The sequence below is a fragment of the Durio zibethinus genome, chromosome 6 (assembly GCF_047325235.1).
Source record: "Durio zibethinus cultivar Kanyao isolate XHJ-2024 chromosome 6, ASM4732523v1, whole genome shotgun sequence".
Classification (NCBI taxonomy): domain Eukaryota; kingdom Viridiplantae; phylum Streptophyta; class Magnoliopsida; order Malvales; family Malvaceae; genus Durio; species Durio zibethinus.
This window is the reverse complement of record NC_143167.1, coordinates 26259725-26277904: the sequence shown is the minus strand read 5'-3', so window position 1 is coordinate 26277904 and position 18180 is coordinate 26259725. Positions and strand designations below refer to the sequence as shown.

Genomic DNA, 18180 nt, shown 5'->3' with positions numbered 1-18180 from the left:
CATAATTTTGTATGGAACTTATACTGCCACACAAAACTTTTTGTTAATTAACTAAATTTAATATAAAATAATAATTACAACATCAACAAATTTTGACTAAAAAAACTAAAATCATAATCAAAATAAAAAATCATTAGTCAATTTAAATTTAAGCTGTTATCTATCCATTACTTCATGCAAGTATAAATAATGTAGGAATTAACATTATGCTAATTATATTTTTTGAAGTAAAAAAAAAAAAAAAAGGTTCATAAACATTGGGTAGCATTCTTGGCCAAAAAACACTAGAAAATCATTGGCCAAAAGAGAATCCAAAGAATAGCGACTGTGAAAAAAAAAAAAAGAACAAGAATTAACGTCTGTCATTTTAGCAAGTCCATTCAAAACCCCCCAAAAAGGTAGCCGTTATAGAAGCGCACCGCCTTAGCTTAGCCGCCAGTATCAACCGCTATGCTCATCTACTTAATACGGCCTCTTTTGCCTTGTAATTCAAGTTAGAAATAAGATTTTCTCAAGAAAAAAAAAAAGATGGAAGAGTTAGTGTTTTAGAAACAAGTTCGCCTATTCAAATGGAATGTGAAATCACAGAGCCATGATAAGCACCATTTTTTAATCAAAAGTCGTTTCGTTTCAGATCTTGCAACTTCAAATGTTAGATTCTCCCATCCGATTTCTTTTAGTTTCCCATTCAACCTAGAATGCTTGTCTTCAACAAACAATGTACAAAAACTGGCTTATGAAGCCGTGTTGAGTAGCCAACAATTTCTTCAACGGAGGAATATTGCTTCTGTGGTCAAAGGCTTATCAGGATACCTTGTAAAAGAACTACGATTTCGGGCTTGAAACATTCTCTAATCCCAACGCACCCAAAGTTCTCATTGTTGTTTTAGTAAACAAAACCTGGGTTTTGAAGGGTTTTCAAGGTTATTGCATTAGAGAAATTGAAAGGGATCAATTCAAAGCCGAAGCTGACACTGCTGATAAAGAAGTTATTGTGTTTAAGATTGAGATATTTGTTGAAGGTGCCAGTGTTATCTGTGTTGGAACCAAGCTATATCTCTGAACCCCTGGGGTTGATACAAGTGCCAGGACTGGATTTGTTCGAACTATGTGATTGATGGTGCATCGACGACCGAGGGCACACGTGCTATTTGCTTGGATGGTTTCTCCTTGGGTACCTACAGAAAGACACCCTGCTTGCATGTTTTTCATGAGGGCTGCATTGGTCAATGGCTTTGGAAGAAAAGATCTTGCCCTGTGTGCTGATCTCGACTAGCTTAATTAGGCCATTGATATTTTTTAGTAATTGTTATTTTAGGGTTTGAGATCATGGTATAGCTGTGGTTGTACCATATGAACCCATTGTTCAGATGAAAAAAAATGCAATATAACAATATGAACCATAAAAGTTTCGTTCCTTATAGTAAATTTTAAGAGTTAAATTCCACCAGTTAGCAAGGAAAACGAGTTCTCTTCAACACATGATTTTTTTTTCTCGGTAAAGCTTAATGATTACACATGAAATTACTGTCTGTAAAAATTATGTTTCATGGCACAAAGATGCCAACAATGAAATATCATGATTACAATATGTTACATATTTTTTTTATGTGCTTTTCCTTTTTCAGATCACATCATGGTTTCACCAGTTTCCACCATCGTTTGGTTGTATTATGTTGACATCCTCAAACTCATTGTCATCTGGAAGCAAGAAAGGAAGTATGTCAAGATGCTAGCTGAAACATGCAGTCAGACATTCATATTTGCAGTACAATGACACGGTATATGGTAAAAGATTGTATCTCATCATGATGAGCAATAGCAGACAGATGCACCTTTTTTTCAACTAAACCAATACCAACAAAAAAAAAAAAAAGTTAACAACAGTCAACAGCCCATTCCAGTCATAACAGTCATATTTCTTGGAAAGCTGGACTAATTTGGGATGAGGTTAACTTGACCTGTCAATGCAAACCTAATTCCTAGTTTCTGGAAAAATAACACACACAAGGAAAAAGGATGCAGTTATTGCAACACAAAAGATATAAAAATACATTAAGATGGAGAAGTTAAAGAGAAAGATAAGATAAAATAAAATGCAAAAAAGTTACTAAAGTGAATGATCAGCTATAAGGAGAGAGAGAAGGCCGATTTGGGACAAAAGATAGTCAGATAGCATTTCTTTTAACAAGAGACTGGCCTAATCACTCCCATGAATGCATAACTGTGCATGCCCAAAAAATGAATGCACAAGCATGCATCTACAAGAATAAAAGAAGGTACTCAAACATGTTTCACAGTTTTTGAAAAGTAGACACAACTTTTAATGGAGGTTTGCTACTATGTCCTGAAGATTCCATAGAAATTAAATTCCACATTATTCCAGATTTTGACAATATAGCTGGGAGAAAAGCTATCACAACTTAAGGAGGACCTGTATTGCCCCATATTGAGAATAGACAAAATTTTAAGGGTTCAGCACACAGTACACATTCACCTAAGGCAGAAAACCTCCATGACTCATTGTCAATAAGAGCACTAACCTAAGAAATATATGTTTGGAAGTCTTCCACTGATAGTAAAGGCTTCTTCACTTGTTGCATAACATTGTACGTGAAACATTAATTTATAACCTACCAAATGAAATCCAGAAAACGGTATTTCCTTATAAACACATGCAACCTCTATTCTAAGACGAGTTAAAAAATATATATCTATTATAGCTTGTGCCTTGTGGCAACAAGAAAGTCTAAAAAGATTCCTCTACTCTTGATCCAAATCACCTGAGCTAAGAGAAACTAGAATTATAGTACAAGGATGCTAACTAGCCTAAAATGATATGTACAATAAGAAACATTTAAATTAAATGAAAACTAAAAACGAAGAAAACTACTAATAAGGAACAACATTTTCTCAAGGTAAGTGCCACAACAACATCATTTTCAACCTGCAAGGACAGAGCACATTTAATGCAAAAAATTTTAAGGGTTCATACAAATAAATCAGTGGTAAGATATCAAACTGCTGGTAGAAAAATTTTCCCATATAAAGCGAGGAGGAAAGAGAGATTATAAATTGTACCTTCTGATCTGCCAAAGTTTTTGAATCCTCTAATATTTCCCTAGTATTCAATATGATCATACGTTGATCATTAACAGGTAGATCAATAAGCGTATTCTACTTTTGCTTAATGCCTAGGGTAGTCACATTAGGATCACATTGGATAAAGTATGTTGTCTTGCTACACTTCACACGAATGTACATATCCTATGAAAGGTTTGGCAATCAATCCAAAGTTCGAACGCTAAAACTTAAATATAACAATAAAATGCTTTAACTTGCACATTAAATAAAAAACACAAACTGACTATTAACAATATATTTCTTGTATTCCATATATATAACTTTGGCTAAGAAAACAAACTATATTTGACTAATTTGCTTTTACATCTCATTTGATCTAATAACATTGACTCTTCCAATCCTTACCTAGAAGAATTATTAGAGTTCCTCATTGTAGATTCTTTTAATGATAAAAAATGGAATTGGTTGTTTTGATATACAAAAATGCAGGTGAAAAAATTTTTGATCAGAGCTCTTTACTTTAAAGCTAAATTGTAGATAAAACTATATTTTCAGCAACATATATAAAACTCATGATCTAAGAATTCTGATCATTATGTTCACAAGGCAATTAAGCTCACAATGCTTATCTGTAGTCACCACCAGTAACAAGAAAGCTTTTACATATATTCACAGTTTTACAAGATGATAAAGGCAACTTGCTTGTTGTACAAGCCAAAATAAACAACCAAGTGGATTAGAGGATGCTCTTGTCTCAACATGTGCCAGTTGGAATTGTAGAAAATTTCTGCAACTAAGGAATTTGGCTATGATGGCTTTGAATTTGAGGCTTACCAAATATCATACTTGTATAACTTGGTAGGTGATCAGGGACAAGCAAACTAAAGTACCCTAGCAAAGGCTTATTTGGTTCCTTTCCCACATCCCAGACACTTTCTCTAGGATGGTTATCCTAAACAGGCTTCCTACTGCTGACAGGTTACATGGCTGAGGGATTCCAGTAGCAAGCAGGACTTGAAGTGAAGTAGAGGCAAGGGATCATCTCTTTTTCACCCGTCCTATAAGGAGCTTTGATCCAAAATTCTCCACAACTCTGTTAGTGACAGAAAAGTGGGAATTGGCATTTGGAGTTGACATGGGCCGAAAAGAAGGTTAAAGGTAAATATCTATTTGCTGTTATTCTGGCTAATTGTTTGGAATGTTGTCAGTTACTAACTACACTTGGAGGGAGAGGAGCAATAGGTAATTTGGTGAGAAGGCCAGCACCAATTCAGCGATATTAGCCAGCATCGATGACACTGTTAGAGGAAAGATTTGCTGCTACAGTCATATGCTAAGGACCAAGCCAGCAATGCTCTTTGTCAAAGCTGGAACATCACCCGATAGATCTTCAATCAATTTTTGATTCTTTATTTTTTGTAAATACGACTTTTTAGATACTGTCCTGCTATTAGCTTCTTGTAATTCTTGTAGCAGTCATTCTGCTTCTTTGAATAAATGAAATCAATAGCTATCCAAAAAAAAAAAGAAAGACTCCAAATAGACGTAGAACTTTCAAATAAACACAAGCCAACTTAGAACTAGATCTTTCTTTATAGTGAACACCTGACAAACAATGAAACATTGGGACCGTGCTATATAGCCCAGTAACATTTGTCCTTGTCCCAAAAAGGAGTAATGAAACTAGTTTTTAACTTCTTAAGATTTAATCACGATGCCATACTCCGCGATTCCATTCACCATTGCCACATCTCCAACCCTCTCTTTCCCTGTTTCAATCTTTTCCCACTAGACCATCAATTCATCAATCATAATATACTAAACCTAAGAATATTTTAGTCTAAAACTTCTATTTTTTATTTTACAAAGAACTTTCATCTTTCTACTAATCCTTTCAAGTGCCTATAAGCTATCACGACCTTCAGAATCCATCAAATTCGTCTAACTGCAACATATATCTCAATTTCTTTTTGTGTCAATCAGATTAGATTAATAAAACATTACTGAAATTGCCACAATTTTTTTTTCTTAGGGACTTACAATAATAGACTACGTCTGTATAAATGCACAAAAAAAGACACTAAATTAACACAAAATGCATTAAAAATGTATTAAATAAACAAAAAAAGATCATGGGTGTACCATTTTTTATTTTGAAGTAAAGACCTGCTTCCAATTATGCTGCAAAATTGGTTATATTCAAAGGTAAACTAACACAAAAATAAAAAGAATAAAATCCTGGAACTTCATTTATTTACTCTTCTAAAAGAAGATGAAAAGAATAATCCTAGGGATGAACAACGTTTTAAGTAAATTCTAAGAACAAATTTAAGGGCGTGAATCGAATTACCGAAAAAATATAAGAATGCTAAGAAAGGAAACCAAGCTCCTATGTTGAAAATTTTTGGTGCTTTATTTAGTTATTTATTTATATTAGATTATATGATTGTCTCTCAGTTTTGCTTTTATAAATTAGAAGAAGAATTTGATTATTGTTACTTTTACTGTGCTGCCGCTGCTTTTTTTTTTTTTTTTCCAGTTTTTCCTTGGATGTTGTTTAGCTACATGTATATCTTAAAGGGCTTTCGAAGTACGCCACAAAATTTTCTTTATATACCTTCAAAATTTTCTTTAAAAAATAATCATATAGCAAATATGAATTTTAACTTTTAATAAATGATAAAAATACCTCAATAGCTTGTACACCTCAACATCCTCGTAAATCTTGAAAATTGATTTTCAAAAGTTATATTGTGTTCTTGATAATTTATTTTCGAGAAAACAATATAATTCTCATAATTGTGTTTTCAAGAATGTAATATAATTCTCGAAAATCTATTTTCGAGAATTATATTACTTTTTCATAAATGAATTTTCAAAGGTAATCTTGTATTCTCGAAAATTCATTTTCAAAAATAGATAAATTTTTGTTTAAATATATATTTAATTATAAACTCTTGATAATATTTAATTTAAATTTAAATAAAATAAACACATTTAATCATAAAATAAATAATACCAAAATAAATCAATCTCTTTATTAGTGTCTAACATTGAAAAATTGGATGTGCTAGGATCTCTAAATGTCTCTAATAATTTCTCTGAGGTATGGCTCAATTCTGACAATAAAGACCTCTAATCTTTAGGTCCCTGTCAATGTCATCAGCAAACTGACAAATCTAACAGTAAGGATTGGTGACCGAAAGATTAGAAGTCGTTATTGTTGGATTTACTAGTCTGCTATGACATTGTCATGGTCGATATTCTATAAGGTGTTCAAGCTCGGACTAGCATGCATGCATAGACATAAGTCATCAATGTGCCTATTATTGCTTGATTATATTTATGAATGGAAGAGACATGTTAGTTCTCAAGCATGTATAGGCATAAAGGCGTTTTTATCCTGAGACCAGAAAATTAAGAATACCCTTTTACCCATGCAAAACCAAAAAACCAAAGAATGGTGTTCTTGATTTTTTGGAGTCTCAAAACAAATAGCAAGTTTATGCCATGCATGTTGATAACATAGATTTTAGATCCATTTCCACATATGATCAAGTAAATAGGTTTAAGCGCATGATTAAGGTTTTCAATGATTAAAAATAAAATCGAGCTTCTCGAAAATAAATATCTAAGAAGACTCAATGCTTTTCGAATATTCATTTTCGAGAATTGAGTCTTATCAAAAATGAATATCTGAAAAGCTTTGAGTTGTCTTAGATTTTTATTTTCGAAAGGTTTCCTAGAATGGATATTTGAAAATTCTTAAAGCTTTTCAGATATCCATTTCTGAGAAGTCTCAAAGCTTCTTGAAATTTATTTATGAGAAACTTGATTACAGGAAGTGAAAAGAAAAAACAAAAGAGAGAAATGGTAGGAATAAAAAATAAAAAGTAAGGGGTGGAGGTATATTTAGTAGAAATAGAAAATTGAGTTTTGAATTTATGATGTGTTTAAAAGTGGGGTGTAGAGAGTGATAAATAAAGTGTAAATAGAATTCCCCATATCTAAATTTGTAATTTTAATTTAAAATTTTTTTGTCATCTCTATATTTTTTAAAAAAATTTATCTAATAAAAAACTAAAAGATAAAAAAATAAATGGGAATTACATGTAATACCTTAATTGACATTTTTTATAAAATTTATCCAATAAAAAATAAATACTAAAAAAAATAAAAAAATAGAAAGAAAGGAAAAAAAAAAGATAAATGGAAAAAAGTTCTCACAAACAGTGTCATATTGATATCCCATATTGAGTTTAAAATATTAATTTCTTAAATTAAGGTAAAAAAATAACTTTATTAATATAATATATTTATGGTCATGTTTGATACATAAGATTATGATAGAATAGGATAAGATGATATTATGAATATGATTAGATTAAATAATGTCATCATATCTTATATTTGATGTGTGCAACGATTATGATAGAAAAATTTATTTATTAGTCAAAATTATCTTTCTTTAAAGTTTATACAATTTAAGTTATTAATATAATTTTTAATGGTATAATAGGACATGTAAGTTTAACCCCATATATTAAAAATAGTCATTTTCACTTTGAGAGGATTGAATAATCTTATACCAAGAAAATAAAATTCTCCTTATAATCTTATCATTTTCTTTAGATATAAATCAAAACATAATGTAAGATGATTATCATCCTATCCATCATCTCATGCACCAAACATTACCTATATATATAATTAAAAAAATAATAAAATATATAATTTTATATATACCTCGAAATGGATTAAAAAAAAAAAAAACACCTAAAATCTTCTAACCTAAGTTTGATTTTCTTTAAAAAAACTTGACCCATTTTAAGTTAATATTGATTTTCAAAAATTGTTCCTTATTAGATTGAGATGGACCGAAGATATCAGATACGAATTGTTTTAACATATCTATCAATTAATATCTTTTATTGCAAAATTTATTTAATTAAAAAATAAAAAAAAGAGAAAAAAAAAATGAGGTGCCACGTTGACAGCTTAATTGAATTTTTTTTGCAAAATTACTTTAATAAAAAGATTAAAAAAACTTTCTAAAAAAGGAAAAAAAAAACTCATGGAGTACTACGTGAACATCCTAATTGAATGGAGACCCATCGGATACGAATACTTTATTATTCCTATCCATTAGCTTCTTTTGTTGTAAAATTTATTTAATTAAAAAAAAGAAAAAAAGAAAATTGGGGGTGTCAAGTGGATACCTACATAATTTTTTCACAAAATTTATCTAAATTTTAAAAAACAAAAAAAAAGTCAAAAAAATGAAAAATGAAAAATGAAAAAAATGTAAAAAAAAAAAAGTTAGCATGCCAGACCTTGAATAAGGGTAACACAAAAAAAAAAGAGAGTATAATTTATATAATAGATAGATTATATCTTAATTATGTATAAATATAGTATTTTTGTTAAATTAAGATATTAAATAATATCTTTATTAATATAATACATATACAACTATAAAATTAAATAAATAATTAAAATATAATTTAATAAATATAGTCAAGCCATAATAGAATGCTATAAACCTGCCTCCAACTCAACCTTGATTTTTGAGAAAAAATCTCAATTCGATATCAACTAAAAAACATACCTATAAGATTTGAACAAATCAAAACCCATTGGATATGAATTGTTTTATTATCCATTCCTCTATTGATATTTTTCTTAAAAAATTTATTTGCCACGTTTTTTGTTGTAAATTATCTTATTAAGAAAATAAAAAATCTAAAAAACAAAAAAACAAAATTTAGTGCCATGTATATACATCCATTGTTTTTTTCACTAAAAGTATCTAATTAAAAAATAAAAAATAAAAAATAAAAGAAAAACAAAAGATGAAAAACAAAAAAATGAAGAATAATTGATTTGCCACTCAACATTAACAATGATAGGCTTTGTTTAATATCTATTATCAAATTAAGATAAATGAAAAAAAATAGTTTTTTAGTCAATAATATCAAATAAGTTCCACATAAAAAAGTTAAAATATCAAAAAATTATAAAAATTTTTTAAAAAGAAGGAAAAAACAAAAATAAAAAATGACTAAATTAAGAAAACGAAAAAAAAAAATGAAGGAAATAACTTGAAACATGATATACCATGTGATTATCCCCAAACATGGAAACTGAGTTATGGTTTGTATAATGGTTGGTTTTGTAGACGCCTAATTTTGTTTGAGTAAAATCTCGATCATTTGTAAAGCGTTTAAAGTTCAATCTAATTCAAATCTAATATTTCTTTGATTTTGACAAGTTTCTAAAATTAAATTTAAGACTAATTTGACTAAAATGCCTTGTTGTAATGGTTTTAAGGGGCCACTAGATGAATTTGAAAATAAAAAAGAAGAGTCACCACCAATCTTTTTTGGCTAGATGCAATTGATCATCGATTAAAACTTACCTTTTTAATAAAATCTTAAAATTAATTAAAATTTATTAAAAAGATAATTTTTTGGTCTGCAAAACAATCCAAGAGTCAGTGACGTGTGGGGAAGGATTAGCACCCCCATATGCCTGTTGAAAATGGTTCCAATTAATTATATGTTATCTTTCAATTTTGACTAAAACGGTTTTAATTTTGGTATTTAAAAATTAATTTTCTTAATTTTTTTATTGTAGGAAAAATATTTTTTTATTTTATTTTATTTGAGAAAAAAAATACTAGAACCTTGTTATTGAAAGAAATATTAAAATATCCCAATACGTTGGTAACATTAAAAAATTTTTTCTCACCAAGGAAATTCTTGAGAATCACTACTCAGACTTCCCAAATATCTCGGACTTGGAGGTTCATATATATTTTCAAAATCAAAATTTATGACATAATATATGGCCTATGATTTAATTTTTAAAAAATCATTTCTTATTCTATTTATTTAAAAAAATTTGATAAATCTTTATTGAAAATTATAATAAATGCTCTAGTACATTGGTAGCATTTTAGATAAATTTTCTCTCGTAGAAATTCCTAAAGAATCATTACTCGAATTTCTTTAAAATCTCATCATCAAAGATTTCGTTTATTTTAAAATTAGTGTGTATGAATGGAATATGATGCACATGGATTTGTTTATAACATTATTGCATTGTGTAAAAGTTTTTTTTTATGAGGAAAAGTAAACAATAATTTTTTTCTTGAAAATGATCTTAAATATACCAATACTTTGACAATAATTTAGAAAATTTTTCTCATTTAAGGATTTCTTGAGCATCACTAATAGGACTTCTCAAGAAGCCCATCATCGAAAAATCATGTTACTTTCAAGATCATTGTATGGAATGCATATGAAAACATATAGTATACGTGCATAAATTTTTAGTCACATCATTTAGTTTTCCTTATGTTATATTTTCTTTGTTACTTATTTTGTTTTACTCACTAATTGATTTATTATCATTATTATTAAAATTTTTTCATATATATATTTATCATTATAACTATTTTTTGAAAAACCGAAGCAAGGAAAATCTTTTTATCAAAAAATTAAAAATTTTCTCGGTACCTCAATACTTTGATAATTTTTTAAAAAAAATTTTTCACTTAGGGATTTCTTAGAAATCTCCACTTGAACTTCCATAGAATCCTATCCTTGAAAATTTTCATTTCATTTCCTCCCTTTTCTTATTATTATTTTCATTGTATTCTAACTTTAATCTTATTTTTAAATTTATTATTCCTATTATTATTATTTTTTGAAAACAAAAGTGATTAATCAACACAAATAAAATTTATGTGTCATTATATTAATCTTATTACTAAAAAAGAATTATTTTTACTTTTTATCATCTCTTTTTTTATTCATTTATTTATTTTTAAATCATATATATTTTAGGAAAATTAAATCATAAAAAATCTTTGTCTTGAATACTTTTCTAAAAACTTCATTACTTTGGTAATATTTTAGAAAAATATTCTCACCTAAAGATTTTAAGTCATCATTACTCAGATGTCTTTAATATCTTATCTTTGAAGATTTTTATTTTTTTATAATGTCACCTCAGGTCTAGTCATTGGGTTACGCACGGATCTTATCTAGGATGAAACAACATCATTTTGAGTGTTTTCACTCTTTATAAAAGCTATTTTTTTCACTTTCTTTCCATTCTCTCCTAAAAAAAACTTTTTAGATACTCTTTTTACCTAGGTCATGAGATGGACAATTGTTGTCATGTGTCACCACTCATCGGTGGTTGGCTACCATTGCCAATGGCAGAGAAAACTCCTAAAAACCACTAACAAATCCCTTTTCTCCCTTTCTTTCTTGTGTCAACCCTGGTTTTACAAAAAAAACAAAAAAACAAAAAAAATATGCTAAATCTAGCCTTGAAGCTTCAACCAAACCCACATCTTTAAAAAAAAAAACACTTTCTGACTCTTTTTTTTTTTACGTTATGGCTTCTTACTAGGGGATGTGTAGTTTCTTTTTGTAGATTTTTTTTGTAAGGGTGAATGATTTTTTTTTGTAGCTTAGATTATTTTTTTGGTACGATGGTAATGGTGGCAATGACTGCTAATAGAGATTTTTGTGGTCTTTTTTTGTTGTGTTGGCTTCTTACTTAGGTGGCTTTTAAGTATATAGGTTATGGGTTTTTGGCTAAGCTATAGGTTTTTTTTTTTGCTAGTGGTTGTGGACGGTTGGAGAGTTGTTGGTGTGTGGCTAAGCTAGGGCTGATGATAGTGTGGGTGGCAGGGCTGGGTTACGACTAGGGTTGGTGATAGGCACAAGTGAAGGTGACTGGAAGGTGTATGCCAAGGCTACAGTTATGGCTGTAATAAGTGTGGACAAGGTGTTGGTGTGGGGTTAAGCTGGGGCTGGTGATGGTATGGGTTTGTGAAAGGACTGGTGTGGGCGAGGTGTAAGGTCGGGGTTGATTTCAATCTCCATCATTTTTTTTGGGTCTTCTGTTGTTCTCCTATAACATGGATTCATCTGGGATTTTATTGAAAATCCCAAACCTTTTATTTCCTATGCCACTATCTGGGAATTTAATTCTTCTGAAAATGATGATTAACAAATTTATATTCTTCTTGCAGCATTGGTTTGCTACATTTTAGGGTGTCATTCTTTTACTAATTAATGTTGTATGTAAATTAGGTAAAATTAGAAAGGTAAATCTTGATAGTTGAAAGTGGTGAAGTAGATTGGAAAGAGAGAGAGAGAGAGACTGATGTTAGGGGGAAAGAAAAAATTAGGTAAGGTTGCTGTCATGGTAACCGCCTCTTAGCCTTTCTTTTTTTTTTTTAAACTTTAATTAATTTTTTATTATTTAATTATATTATTATTTTTTAATTATTGTATTTATTTTAATTTAGTCTTTAATTAATCAAAATTGAATCTGGGATTTAATGCAGAATTTGGATAAATTTTGGGTTTTAATACGAAACCCAACCTTTAATACGAAACTTAGGCTTCAACAATTAACTTAATGAAATTAGACTAAGTTGGAGCCCATATGACATATTTCGAGTCTGTAAATGAATCTAGTCTCGATTTTTAAATGGACCCAATTCGTGCCCACATTGACTCCAAAATCAATCATGAATGGGTTATTTTGAACAAATAAGTGTCTACAGTTGCCCCATTTGTGCATTGCTGATAATCAGGAATAAGGCAAAGACTGAGATATCCATTTTGTTTGAGTCAACAACCAAATGGATTCTTTTTTTCAATTTTTTTACTATTTTTTTGGTTTGTTTTGTTTTGTTATGAATAGTTTTTTATTTTTTAGTTTTTCTCGATTTCTCTTCTTTTTTTTTAATTAATAAATTTGACCATTTGAAAACAAATTTGAAAACTTTTTTAAACAAAAACTCAACAACATTTGAAAATAAAATAAGAGATCATGTCTGAAGGTCTTGCAAATCTCGAAACTAAAACAGATTTAGCTCAAAAAACTTACGAATACTACTCAAAAGACTCAGAGATTATGCTCGAAGATCTTAGAGATTATGCTTGAAATTCTTAAAGATTATGCTTGAAAGTCTTAAAGATTTAAGTGCCAGCTTGATTGGGCTTTGTTTGATCTGGGTGCCAACTTGACTAAGCTTTGTTTTATCTATGTGCTAACTTGACTAGCTTTATTTGATATAGATGCCAACTTCACTAGGCTTTATTTGATCTAGGTGCCAGCTTGACTACCAACTTGATTGGGCTTAGTTTGATCTGGGTGATCTGGATGCTAACTTCACTGGGTTTAATTTGATCCGGATGCTAGTTGGGCTTAGAATCTCATCTTGTATCGTATCTTTTTTTTTCATTCATTCTTTCAACAATCCCTCTACTTTTTACAGATCATTTTTTTCAACTCTTTAAACTTTTTTGACATTTTGGTCTCTTGTTAAACTATTTTCCCTTTTTCTTATTTCTCTCTTATCTTTCATGATAAACTTCTTTTTCTCTTTTTACCTTTTTTTGGCTATTTTTTCTTTTTTTTTTTCTCTCTTTTTTTTTTTCAAACTTTTCCTTTCATTCTTTCTTGGTAGACTCATCTTTTCTTATATTTCGAACTAGAAAACTTTTTCTTTTTTTTCTTAAACTTTTTTTCTCAAAATTTTTTTTGGCTTTTCTTCTCTTTTTATCTTTTTTTTTATTACTTAAAATGTTTCTATTTCATTTCTTTTCCTTTTTTATAATATTTACAAACTTAACAAATATAATCATGATACAAATATTTACGTCCATGAAATGATGCGAATATGAATATTTATACAAATGCAAGAATGCAAATGTAAGAATGCGAATGTTTAATGCAAATATAGGTGGCTTTTTTATAATGCAAATGCCAATGTTCTTTTCATATAAATGCCCCCACAAATACTTTTTCTATGATGTAGATGCAATGATGCAAATGCACATGTCTTTCTTATGATGCAAATATGAATGTTTTTTTCATGATGTAGATGTAAATGCGAATGTCTTTCTCATGATACACATGCAAGTATAAATGAAAATGATGCAAATGCAAATATCCTTTTTTTTTGTTTTTTTTTTCGGTTAGAGCATGTAGGTCAAATGTTTTATGATGATGTAAATGTGAATGTGAATGCAAGTAATGCAAATGTGAATACTCTTTTTGTTTCTTTCTTTTTTTGAAAAATTTTTATTCAAATTTTCAATATTTTTCTTTCACAAAAAATGATCTCAGTATTATGTACAAAATGCTCAAATAATCTTCAAACTTTTCAAAAGTGATCACAAAATTACCCTATATAAAATATCTCCGTACTCAATGAGAAAAGTTAAAAATTCATAACTTTCAAATCTCTTGAAAATTGATGATTACTATTTGAAATACTTGTTGATGGAGGTAATTAACAAATCAATTCTTTTTCACTGGTAGGCATATCTCAAGGAAGACTCGATAAGGTTTGCAAGGATTACTCTTGGGCTCACAAAAGAAATAATTTTTCTAAAATAGTTTTCTTTTATTGAAAACATGATACTTCAATGTGCATCAAAACTAACCATTATTTTTTAAAAAATATTTGGGAAGAGAAAAAGGCTAATTTTTTATTTTCACTCTTTGGTGAAATGCAAAGTCTTTAACAGGTTTTGCATCGTGACTTTTTATCTAAGATAGAACCTTGAAACTCTAAAATTCTTTTGGGACCTCAAAAGTGGCTTTAGCTCTAAACTATCATTTTTTAGATTTTACCTTAAAGTTATATTTTTTAACAATGAAGAACTTGGTAAAATCTTACCAAATACTAATAGGTATATAGCTTTTCAATTCAAGTATCCACATTTGATTAAAATAAATATTTCAAGGTATGTAATGTAAGTCTAGGTTCGGGGTTTTGCAAGAATAGATATATAGGTATAGACACTTAATTTTGTACAGGTTAATTTGAATTTGTTTGATCTTTTCGGCACAATTTGTATATTTTTATTTGAGTTAGTTTAAGCATTAAATAAAATTAAATTTGTTTGAACTTATTTTGAATTAGTTTTTTTTAATTTAATTCTATTGTTATTATCATTTATAATTAATTTAATTAATTCAAAAATTACAAAAACATATATAAATAATTAATTAATTAATCAAATTATAAAAAAATAAAATAAAAATTAATTACAAAATTAAATTACACAAAAAAAATTAAATTACAAAAAGGAAAGAGAAAACAACAAACAAAGTGGCTGCAAGGCATTGCCTTAACAAGCCAATGCCCAAGGCTCTACATAGTGCACCAACCACTACTTCTGCACACTAGGCTAGCACTGCACACTCCCTTAATCCCTGTTCCACCACTACCCTACACTTAACTATTTTGCGATTCTAAAAGTTTTGAACTGATTACAAATGGCTAGACTAAAAACCATGGGAGAAGGCCAGCACCCGGAGGTAGGAAAAACACACCAAAGTCCCATTAAATCATCTCTCCCTTTCCACACACCTAGGAGGCCTTGACACAATTAACACCATGCATACAAGCACCCCTGCTAGAACCTTTACACCTAACACAACCCCTTTGCACCTTCTCCTTATAAAGTTATGTGAAAAAGGTTATAGCATCCTCACAACGCCAATCAAAATATTATATCAACTTAATTTCATTTTATCAGGTCAATTTTAAAATTTTACCAAGTAATTAATTATTAGAAATTATTCTTAATTGACTCCAATATTTTTGGTAGAAATTAAGAAAAATCCCCTCACCTTAAAAGTATGCAAGAAAACTACTGTTTCACTTGTAGAGACTCCATCATCAGATTATTTAACATTAAAAATTTTTAAGAAAAGAAAAAAGAAAGGAAAAAGGAATGATGATTCAACTTTTGATATAAATCTCTTTTTTTATTTTATAAAAAAAAATCATGCTTTTATACAAGAAAAATTTATACTTTCAACTTTTCCTTAAAGCATTTTAAGGTTTTTGTTTTTAAGGAAAATTGATACTTTCAACTCTTTTTTAAAAATATTTTTCTTCAAATTTTATTTTTAAGAAAAATTGATACTTCCAACTTTTCCTCAAGGAATGCTTTTTTTTTTTTCAAGGAAAATTGATACTTTCAACTTTTCGTTAAAAATATTTTTTTAATTTTTATGTTCAAAGGAAATTGATACATTCAACTTTTCTTCAAAAATATTTTTTTCAAATTTTCATTTTAAAGAGATTATTGAAAATTAAAAGATGTTTAATTAAATAAATAACTTATATAAATTTAGTCATTAAATAAATAAAAGAAAAAATAATCAATAAATAAATAATAAAACTAAATGGAAAAGAGAAAAAAAAATCTTTGGCACGGCTCGGCTAGACTGAAATGGCTTGGCTTGTGACACAAAGATTAGCTCAAAAGTGCTGCTTAGCGACTCAATTAGCTGCTCGATTGGAGTTGAAGGAAGGGATGCAGGTTGAAGGGGGGTCAAGTGCTCAGGTCGGATCACCAACTGCCAAAATCCTTGGATCCTTTCTCCAATGACGATCTATGTAACTTATATATTCCAAAGACAATCGAACACCCCGAGATAGCTTAGATAAAAGAGAGATTAGATCCTCAAGTTTTGATATCTCCTCATCGGCAAACTTCTTAATGATGGCACGTCGATGAACTCCAGCTCTAGATAGCATATACCTTTTTACTAATTAGGTATGACAATTTTAGTAAATAAATTTAGGTAGACTAACCCAAGGTCTGAGACGTATACAAGACTACATTGGAAACAAAAATTTCTTTCCTGTTTGTAAGACAGAGCATGTATTATTGCACCACTTATTTCTAAAAAATGAGTAAGAGTTATTAAATGTAAATCCTAAACCAATAATTGCACACTCAATGATATGCCACCTCTTTCAATTTGTAACTCTATATTTTGCTCAACACTGTCATCAAGAAAAGTTTCCAACTTCAGAAATTGGGTAATTACCTCCTCATTCACCCAAACAAGCACACCACCTAGCTTCAAGTGGTTATGAGCTAGGCCACTTAGCATCATGGAGTCAACAATAAGCATTTCAGTTTCATCTTATGGAGATGCATGCCGTGCCATCTGCTCTGTTTCACTTTGGAGACCAAGCTGACGTATCTCATCAAACCCCTTATGGAGAAATGTAACCTAAAGTGTACCACGAAGTATAGAAACTACTTCCCACTTACTTCTATACGAATCTTTTTTTTGGAGAAATTTTAATGCCTTTACTACTCGTTCTAAAGGTAAAAAAAAGATAGGTGCACTGGATAATGACTTGCCACCAGCATTCAAGGCCATTGTTCTATCTTGCCAATCAATCATTGGGGATCCACTTGAACCACCTTTAGTCCCAGATACTGCTTGCAAGTAGAATATGTTGAGGTTATTATAGCCATCTTTTTTTATACTGAAAAACATCTCTATCCAAATGAGCAAGAGTACCAGCCAATATGGAAACTTTCTCTCCACTATCATTACCAACAACCCTGATTTTTAACCCAACATAAGCAGCCTTTAAGGTAAGTGGAATCTCTTCATAGTCTAAAAACTAAATGGCATCAGGATTGTAACCAAAGAAGCCAAAATCATGAACTGGATCTCTATATATATGATGCACAGTAATTTGTTCTCGATTTACAAACATTGCTTCAACAACAATAAGTCCTGGTTTGACCATATGTCGATTAGTGAGAATAATTTTTCTTTACTTATCAACAACAAAACTAGTAGTGAAACCAAGACCGACGGGCTCCGTATCAAAAGCATGGCAAGCAAAAATACGGATGACGATGACAGCAGGAACAACTATATTGAGAGACTTTTGCCAATCCTCGGTAATGGTAAAGTTCTCTTTGAATGGCGGATCAATCTCCATATAAAGCTCTTCTTTGATCATTGATTCTAATTCCATCTCTATCTCCAATCATAACCTCTCCAATGGATCTCCTATTCAAAGTTATTTCAAAATTCATATAAGGATAAGATAAAAGTTTCTTCTCTTTTTTTTTAGATGCATGTGCTTTGCCCCATTTCTATATGTGATCTCTTTTTTTTTTTGTGATTTGCTCCTATGTTGTATTTATAGAGAACACTCAACAAAGTTTTTGATCAATTAAGAATTCATCTTCAATTGGATTTTTCATTATCAGAAACTCTAAGAAT

The 18180-nt window shown here is 29.5% G+C and overlaps 2 pseudogenes; both read right to left on the bottom strand.

Annotated features, from left to right (window-relative positions):
* Positions 1-2200: 2200 nt before the first annotated feature.
* LOC111286263 (uncharacterized) lies at positions 2201-3264 on the bottom strand (annotated as a pseudogene).
* A 13148-nt stretch (positions 3265-16412) lies between these two features.
* Positions 16413-17929, bottom strand: LOC111284390 (protease Do-like 7; annotated as a pseudogene).
* Between the last annotated feature and the right edge of the window lie 251 nt (positions 17930-18180).